General features: G+C 32.0%; 1 pseudogene; it reads right to left on the bottom strand.

Annotated features, from left to right (window-relative positions):
* Window positions 1–452: 452 nt before the first annotated feature.
* The window catches only part of LOC126855607 (septin-2-like), an 88,605-nt pseudogene continuing 78,362 nt past the window's right edge, over window positions 453–10,695 (bottom strand).

Raw genomic sequence — 10,695 nt, 5'->3', positions numbered from 1 at the left:
ATGTATAGTGAGATAGGGTAGTGCGAGGCATCTATAATGTGTGGCAAAGGATAGCGCGAGGCGTTCGCGTGGACGTGGAAGAGGGATAGAGCTAATGAGATTCTCAATGTATGGAAGAATGATAGCGCGAGGAGAACATAAGACGATGTGTTAGAGAGGGATAGCACGGGGCATTCGTAAGACGGTGCGTTAGAGAGGGATAGCGTGAAGCGTTTGTAAGACGGTGCGTTAGAGAGGATAGCGCAAGGTGTTCGCAAGGCGATGCGTTAGAGACGATAGCGTTCGCGTGGACGTAGGAGAAGAATAGCGCTAGCATGCATGTGATAAAGGGATAGCGTTCTTTGTCCATATTTGAATGATAGCATGCATGTGTAGGAGAAGGAAAAGAAGATGTAGAAATAATTTTAAAACGATTATTTAATAATAATAATAATATTTATTTATATAACTCTATGTGTATGTAAAATACATATAAATGTGTGTGCGTGTATAAAATAAAAAAATAATAATATAAAAATAAAAAATAAGATTATAAAAAAATAAAAATTTTATTAGAAAATTATAAATTTAAGATTATATATTTGTTTTATTATAAGATTATAAAAATTAAAAACGAAGACGCTCTACCTGAAACAGAAAATAATAATTTTTATTAGCTAATTATAATATTAATTTATTATAATATTAATTTATAAATTTTTAAAAAGATACATTATTCTGCTGGGGTCGCCCGACTCTCTTCCTCTTCCTCCTTCGACTCCCAATAATCTTTTTTCTCATACTGCTCAATTTCGAATAATTGGCGCAAATAAAATATATCTTCAAAAATATGGGGATTTACGTCAACACATTCGCGGCCCTCTCGTGTATCGTCAAAATAAATTTAAATGCGATCAGCAGAAATTTTCGCGCCACCATCTCATATAATCTCTGTATATTATATCGATGAGAGCAAACTGAAATATAATATTTAATTAATAAGTATCACAAATACACACAATATATACATCATGAAAATACTGAACACTTCGTACTCGATTATAAAACATATTTATTGCAACCACATTTTTAGTCTTACAACCATTTTTAAAACTTAATTCACTGCACGTAATTGACTAAACCGCTGTCGAACACTTTATGATGGACACGAAGTTGATACGATCTCGATTACATTAGCGCTCTAAGATGGTGAGAAAAAAGATGATGTGAAATATAGCGTACGCGTATAGGAAAAGGAAAGAAGAAGACACCGCGAAAGGAATAGCGCTAATATAGATGTAAGAGAAGGATAGCGCTAATGGTATTTTGGCAATGTGTTAGAGAGAGACAGCGTCCACGAAGCGTTAGATGTAAAAGAGAGATGACGTGAGATATTTACGTACAGGAAAAGGATAGCGTTCGGGTTCGAGAGGCATAGCGTCCATGTGTGGAAAATATGAATGTGAGAAAGACGGTGTTCCTAAGACACTGAAAGAAGGATGATGTGTATATCTGGATATTGGAAAAGGAAAGAACGAGGCACAGAATAAATAAATAGGCGCAAATAAATTAGTTAAATTGGCTCTAAATTAAATGTGTTAAATTATTATGTATTTATTATCTGTTCTAATTTTATTCGTCTTATGGTTATAGATTTTTGAGTATTTAAATCATTTTGTAGTTTCGGTTTTTCTTTGCTATTCTCTCAACTGAACTTTGGTAATATAATCTATAAAAAGAGAAAGAGAGAGGAAATATTGATAGCTTTAAAAATGCTTGAAAAAGGGTACATACATAAGCATTGATTTAATCGCATTATAGAATTCAATGAGAGTATCATTTGTGCGCATTTATGAAATAAAACAATATGATAATTATTATTTTTTATATTTCCAATTACGTTCCCAAATGTATGAATGTGAGAAGAAGTAACGTTCGTAAGACGCTGAAAGAAGAATGATGTATATGAACGAAGTATAGCGTCTGGGTATAGGAAAAGAAAAGAACGAGGCACAGCAATAATTAGCACTTTTTAAATTAAAAATAAATACAATTACATTTATTTAACTAACTGTGTGTAAACAAATACATATAAATGTGTGTGTGTGCGTGTGCATGTGTGTGTGTGTGTGTGTGTGTGTGTGTGTGCGCGTGTGCGCGTGTGTGTGTGTGCGCGTGTGTGTGTGTGTGTGTGTGTGTGCGTGCACGCGCGATGTTGATGAATGATATTAACTTTGGTATCCAGTTTTTCATGCATACTACATCAATGGACTTCAAGCTAAAAGTATAAATATATATATAAGATTAAAATAATTTATTTATTAATAATAAATGTAATTTATATAAGACTAATGGATACTTACCCATGATCAGTAGGACATATGAAATAAAAGGCAGATGTGGATACGACTATCATGATAAGTTGCAAGATTACGTTTCATTTTTAATTCTTCCTGCAAATAAGCTTCAAATTGTGCATCTATATAATCAACAACTGCTTTAAAACTGTCTTCCTTATTAATTTGATCACCATAACCAACTGTATCAACAATAGTTAACTTTAGTTTAACATTACTTTCTTGCAGTTCATGCTTTAAGCTTTACTGATGGCAAATTATGAGGGCTAGGACTAGATTCAAAACTTGTATTAAAGAGGGAATCCATAAGCGTGGATTTCCCAAGTCCAGTTTCACCTATTGAAATATATAAATTAAGTTTAAATATATATCATAAATTATTACATAGATCTATATTAAATAGATATATAGTATAATATAATAAAAATTATTAAAATTAATTTAACATTTTTCATACCAATACAGAGAATATTGAATAGAAAATCCATTTTGTACTGATTTATTCACCAATTGATGATTATTTTGCTACATAAAATTTCTTTTATTTTGTTAAAAAGTTTTTATTGTAATATATTTTTAAAATTTCTTTTTAAATTAATAATTGATTATAGGAGATGTATTTTTCTACATGTATACTAAGTACATATTTCAATATAGAAATTCAGATTTATTACAAATTAATTTAGGAATAAACATTTTTGATTAAATATATTTTTTCTTTATTCAGATTTCTACATAATATGAATCAAATGTGATCATATAATCCTTAGAAAAATTTTTGGTATGTATTTGATTAAATATACTCTAATAAAATATACAATAATGTAAAATCAGATATACAGTAATTAAAGTAATAATACTATTATTATTAGATAATGCAATTAAAATGTGTGATTATATTCAAATGGTATAAAAGATGTATGTGATAAAATATTCTTTACTTCTTTTTGCTTTTGTCTAACGTTAGCGTATGATGCTGGGGTTGCTGCGCAAACTGCGCTTTTCGTCTATTAAATTCCAGTACATCATCTTCAAGTTTCTTACGACTTTCTTCTAATTTCTTTTTTTCTTCTGTATGATCTTTCTTTAATTTATCAAATTTATTGTGCAGCTAAAGTATAAAAAGATCAATAGAAAATATAACAATTAGCAGCTATACTAAAATAATAAATATAATAATTTAGCATAGATTGATACAATGAAAAATTATTACCTCTTTTTCTGCCTCTTTTAATTCAGCTTCTTTTCCTTAACTCGAGCAACAAACATCTGTCGCATTTCATCTTCTTTTTGCTGCAATTCTTGTAAATGAATGGATCTCTTTGCTTCGCATGTCTGTTGAAAACTTACTGGTTTATTATCACTATCAACATCACTGAAACCCATCTGAAAATTCATAACAAGCGACAATAAAAAATTTCCAATTTAAAATATTAAAATTTTAAAATTTTCGACAAACAATATAACATACTTGTTCTAATCTCTTCTTTCGATAAAGTTCATAATGACGACAGTGTGTTTTTCACGCATGTCTTCCATATTAGTGCTTATCAGCATCTCGCGTAATTTTACAAAATCACAATGAGATTCGTTTTCAACTATAATGTTTTAATATATAGTATTAATATACAAACATTTTGATTTTTGTTTCAAAGTACAGATACTGTGAATAAAATTTATTACTTTACCTTGGACTGTACCCCATGGATATTGACGGGAACGCATCATTTTGTTGCCTACGCGAACAAAATCCGCACACACGCACACGCACATGCACACGCACATGCACACGCACACGCACATGCACACGCACATGCACATGCACACGCACATGCACACGCACACGCACACGCACACGCACACGCACACGCACACACACATACACACACACATCATTCAACATCATTTCTGTATATACATACACACCTAAAGGAACATTATTTCTGCCATTGCGTGTATACAGGGTATCCCGAAACTTTGACACACCCAAAGTGTAAAGGTAGATTGGGCCAAACTGACTCGAAAAGTCCTGTCCCACATAAACTTCGATTCGGGATGGCTGCTGTTCTCACTCTCAGGCTTCTATCTTCTCATACTCGTTCGCGTCGTGTTCGCAACGAAATCGCAGGAAAAATGACGAGAGAGGATATGTGTATCTCTCACTATCATCTCGAACTTTGATATATGTGTTTTATTACTAGGAAATTCCTTTCCGTTTAATACATTTTCGCATTAAGAGAGTTTAAAAGAGTTTTCCATCTCGAAAAAGAATTATTATATCCTATTTATTAATTATAAATATTTTTTTTATATGCTTCCTACAATCATTTTATTGAAACATTTTTAATATTGTTATACATAACTATAACAGGATATCTAGATCTGTACATACAAAGCTGTGTGTCATAAATCCAAGGGTGTTGGCTCTCTTTGGAATCATCACATAACTGTACATCAAGTTGAGCATTCCTTCAATGCATTTCATTCGTTTATCGACACAATTGCTACTTTCTTTTCTTTCTCTCTTTCTCTTTCTTTCTCTCTCTTTCTTCCTTTCTAAAATACAATGATGACACATAATTCTAATTATTAGATGGAGTCTATGCTGCGTACTCTAAAATTGTCAGGTCATGTTGGATTTGACAGTTTACCCAGTCAATTGGTGAATAAATCAGTACAAAATGGATTTGCATTCAATATTCTCTCTATTGGTATGAAAAATGTTAAATTAATTTTAATAATTTTTATTATATTATACTATATATCTATTTAATATAGATCTATGTAATAATTTATGATATATATTTAAACCTAATTTATATATTTCAATAGGTGAAACTGGACTTGGGAAATCCACGCTTATGGATTCCCTCTTTAATACAAGTTTTGAATCTAGTCCTAGCCCTCATAATTTCAATTATTAGATGGAGTCTATGCTGCGTACTCTAAAATTGTCAGGTCATGTTGGATTTGACAGTTTACCCAGTCAATTGGTGAATAAATTAGTACAAAATGGATTTCTATTCAATATTCTCTGTATTGGTATGAAAAATGTTAAATTAATTTTAATAATTTTTATTATATTATACTATATATATATTTAATATAGATCTATGTAATAATTTATGATATATATTTAAACCTAATTTATATAGGTGATTCATCAAATAGTAATTGTTTCTAATCACGCCCTTCGATTTTTCCTAGGGCGTTGCTCTAGATTTTTAGATCATAGGTATTGGTGAAGACCTTCGCTGAGTTTTGACCAATGGAGAGTAGTTGCTATCGGGTAAGGGTGAGGCTTTCGTTTTACGGATTGAGTCATGCCCAGTTCGCCTTATTCTTCTAGGTTGACATTTTACAAATTTATGATAAACAGATAACATAAGAGGGTGGTCTGGCAGGCAAGCATGTGGTGTCAAGTGTCGCGAGTTTTCAACTCCGGATCATCTGCGAATTGTTCTGGACCTCGCTCTCCTTGTTTAGAGTTCTTGGGTCTGATACTTGAGCTTGAATATCTCGCTATCTGTTTGTCATTCGCTTCCACATGGTTTTAGATTTCTAACGTTTGACCGTCTGTTATCTTTTGTTTAAAATTCTCGAACCTTCAGAGTTGTAACGTTTAAATTTATAGATCTGCTTTTATATTTGACTTTCGACAGCGAGATTACACAGTCTTGCTTCCCAGACTTCGCCTGCTTATTTTTTCTGTCGGACGTAGTTACGTTCTATTTCTTAGAACGTAAATTTATGTCGTTAACGGATTTTTGATGAAAGAAAACAACATGCTGTCTGCAGGACGCAATAATTTATATATTAGAAAAAAAGTATTCGTGAAGTCTACCGGACGTAACACTATCGTGAATTCAAAAAGTTCTAGAATTTTCGAGAGGCGGTTTTTCGAACTATCGGGTCGACTATAACAATGATTTGCGATAATAGAACTAAAAATGTTGTATTTTTGTTTCTCTCGGATGACCGCTGCGAGGCCTGCAGCGATATCATATCGATGCCGCGGGGCCTCTCGTGATTTGCTGTGCGAGACTGACACAGCGCTATCTAATAGGCGCTCTGTTCTGGACGGCAGCGAACGCGCTAAATTTAAGGCGCGCTTGAGCCGCGCATTATCGCGGCGCCGAGAATTCGCGCAGTTAATGGCTTGCATTTGCGAGCATTGAGTTCGATTTCGAACAAAATAAAAAATCGTTACTAAAACCGTTAAATGCAATAAAATTTTTACCAAGAATATTATTTAAGTAGCAATTTAATATTTTTGACGCCCAAAATAATTTTGGTTACTTTAAATTCCAAAAAAATGTTTTTAATTTCTTTCAAAATTTTATCAATACTAACAAGTATGTATGTTGCATAATTTTTTGATGCTTTACAACTGTGTATATAAGTTTGAACAAACAAAATATTGGGGAGGTCCCATTTGTCCACATTCCCGATTGCCTACAGCTTCGTTTGCCTACAACGTTTTGCCGACAGCTTCAATTGTCGACATTCCCGATTGCTTACAGCGATTGCCTACAAGCATTATTGTACACATATAAAAATTAAAATACAAACATACGTTTGTACACATGTCATTATTGTGCACATACACATTGTACACATGACATTATTGTGCACATACACATTGTACACATGACATTATTGTGCACATAATATAAGAAATTCATATTAACGTTTTGTACACATGACATTATTGCGCATATACACATTGTACATATTCGTATGATGTTAGCCGACGACTAACACTTTTATAAAATAATTATGTGTGAAATCAATTGTATTTTGTAGATGTAGTGCATTTATTTTTGTTTGTTAGTTTATAATTAATTTTTAATTAATTATTTAATTGTAGACTATGAAAGTAGCCGACACGTACTATAAAATTACAAAAATAGATGTAAAATCGATTGTATTTTGCTTGTAGATGATTGTGCATTTATTTTTGTTTGTTAATTTATAATTAATTTTTAATTCATTATTTAAAGTTTGAAATATATCAAAGTACATGCATGGACAGGAAGCACACGTGCACACACACACACACATACTAACGGTAGGGGAGGAGGTGAAAGGGGGCCTTTGGCCCCCTTCCGCACTCATTCCGCTGATAGGCTGGGTGGACTTTGCTTTACATTATAATACAATTGATTTCACACATAATTATTCAAAAAGAGTTAGTCGTCGGCCAACATTATACGAATGTGTACAATGTGTATGTGTGCAATAACGTCATGTGTACAGAAGGTTAATATGAATTTCTTATATTATGTAGGCAAAGCCTAGACGAAGCCTTCTCAGAATATCTCGCGTTTGAATATATTGCCGCTAAATATGCAATTTTTGCGTATTTGTTGTTGCGTAACCGTTGAACTTTGACAATGTATAAAATGCATTTAAATTAATCATATGGTTGTATTGTCTATCACTCATTTTTCCCGGAAGTGACGCTGTTATATTTTGAGTAGTTATTATACAGTTCATATCTGATTTAACATATAGTATGGCACGTTTCGCTCTATGATATAAATTATCATCGAATTATCCAGTTTTCATAATTTTGTTGTTACTAACATCGTTTTATAGTATTAATTTCAATAAAAATTATTTAAAAATTGAACGTGGTTAGTACAAATTTTTCTATTTCACATATCTTTTTTAATTTTTAGTAAATAATCTTAAAGATTTTTTCTGTGTGTAACTGAATTATGTGCACAATATAGTGAGCATACTTAGAGCATATACAAAATAATGTTTATATATTTATGTCTTCTTTTTCGTCTAAATATTCTAAACATCTGCGTTATGTTTTTATTCTGCTAATTTTTTATTTAATCTGCTTTTCTATCTTAAAACTTAAAATACATAAATTTTTGCATTGTTTAATAATAACAATGCTATATTTTATGTTTTACTCCCGACTGCTGCCAACCGTAGGTTGGCGAAAACGAGGAGTATGTACGTTTCACCGAGCTCGGATCCTTTGTTATCGGAGTTCTCGATAACTACAGCGTAGTTTGATACAATCTTTTAAACATAAGGTTGTTATTAATCAAGGAAGATAAAGAGCGTACTATTATCGTTATTTATTTTATTAATAAAAAGTGAAAAACAATATGATTTCGTCTACACGTCCTCTCATTGGCTGCCGATTATATCTAAGAAGCAAAATAATTCACCAATGAGGTTCGTTCTAAGCATGCGTCTAGAGAATAAATTGGTAACATTTGTATTTACATGTAGAAGTGATAATGATGGGATGATGTTAGGTTGGACCGTAACCTGTCACACGTGTTGTTGTTGTGTCAACAGTGTATAGTGTTGTGTCAACAGTGAAATAGATATATAGATATATAGGAGGAATAATTATTATATATGGATATATCGAAAGAAAATATGAATTCACAAGTAAGTTTTTTCTTCCTTCTTTTTTCTATTTATGATTATTTATTTTTTTGTATTTCTATTTATGATTATTTATTTATTGTTTTTTTTATTTTCTATAGGAAGAAGATATGACATACATGGAAAATATGAACATTTCTAAAAAAAGTAAGTTTTTCAATAATTAATTTAATTATAAAAATTATTTATATAATAAGCTTCTGTGTAGATATATTTAATGTCTACGCAGACAGAAATATACGTATACCCTGGATATATATATATATATATATATATATATATATATATATATATATATATATTACAACAATAAAGGATAAAAAATTACACTTACCATATGCTTCAATGTACAAAATATGTATCATATATTTTTCCAACTATTTCTGCTGTAATCATTAATAAATATAATATAATAACGATATATATATATATATGTATATATATAAATAATACATATACGTATAATGCGTTTTTCAAGTGATTAAGTGAATCGGTAGTGATCTATTGTGAATAAACGCGATCATTATAATCGTTATAATCATTAATCAATTTATCGATTCACTGCATGAGTATAAAAGTGTAAAAGTATCGATACAAAATAATTGATAAAAAGTTTGTGCTATTCGCGGCCGTGCAGCAATTATTTGTTTAATTATTTTATTTATGAAAAATCTCTACAAGGTAAGAATAAGTGAGTGACTGAACGAATGAGAGGTCGAATGAATGAGTGAGCAGCGAGCGAGCAAGCAAGCACCGGTGTGAAGTTAGCACCGCATTTTCAAAAATCGAAAGTTTTATAGAGAGTTCTATTTGCACCCCAAATAGTTCTATAGTTCCTGATAGGTTTTAGAAATAGTTCCGGCAAAAAACCTAAAAAAATTGCATTTTGAAAATATGAGGTGCCAACTTCCCGTGGCACCGCAAAATGCGAAAAATGCCATTTAAATCGTCGTATCCTATAGTTCTCGAAGAGTTCTACAGTTCCTGATAGATTTTAGTAATAGTTCCGGCCTCTAAATATTTTTAAACAATTTTTGAATCTCAGAGCTGGCACCTCATCTTCCGCTAAAAGTGGCCAGAACTTTTTCATCTTTGGTTTTACAGCTCCGGACGTTAATAATAATCGATAGAACTCTTCGGGGTGCAAACGGAACTGTCATCAGAACTCCGAAATCCCCAAAAAAATTTTACCCCTCGGGACTTTGAAATTTTCTAAGAGCGTATAACTAAAGTGTCCAGAACTTTTTCATCTTTGGTTTTACAGCTTCGGACGTTCATAATAATCGATAGAACTCTTCGGGGTGCAAACGGAACTGTCATCAGAACTCCAAAATCCCCAAAAATTTTACCTCTCGGGACTTTGAAATTTTCTAAGAGCGTATAACTAAAAGTGTCCAGAACTTTTTCATCTTTGGTTTTACAGCTTCGGACGTTGATAATAATCGATAGAACTCTTCGGGGTGCAAACGGAACTGTCATCAGAACTCCGAAATCCCCCAAAAAATTTTACCTCTCGGGACTTTGAAATTTTCTAAGAGCGTATAACTAAAAGTGGCCAGAACTTTTTCATCTTTGGTTTTACAGCTTCGGACGTTGATAATAATCGATAGAACTCTTCGGGGTGCAAACGGAACTGTCATCAGAACTCCGAAATCCCCAAAAAAATTTTACCTCTCGGGACTTTGAAATTTTCTAAGAGCGTATAACTAAAAGTGGCCAGAACTTTTTCATCTTTGGTTTTACAGCTTCGGACGTTGATAATAATCGATAGAACTCTTCGGGGTGCAAACGGAACTGTCATCAGAACTCCGAAATCCCCCAAAAAATTTTACCTCTCGGGACTTTGAAATTTTCTAAGAGCGTATAACTAAAAGTGGCCAGAACTTTTTCATCTTTGGTTTTACAGCTTCGGACGTTGATAATAATCGATAGAACTCTT

Source organism: Cataglyphis hispanica, chromosome 16, assembly GCF_021464435.1.
Source record: "Cataglyphis hispanica isolate Lineage 1 chromosome 16, ULB_Chis1_1.0, whole genome shotgun sequence".
In the NCBI taxonomy this organism is placed as follows: domain Eukaryota; kingdom Metazoa; phylum Arthropoda; class Insecta; order Hymenoptera; family Formicidae; genus Cataglyphis; species Cataglyphis hispanica.
The sequence above is the reverse complement of the archived record's forward strand: the minus strand, read 5'-3'. Positions and strand labels throughout refer to the sequence as shown.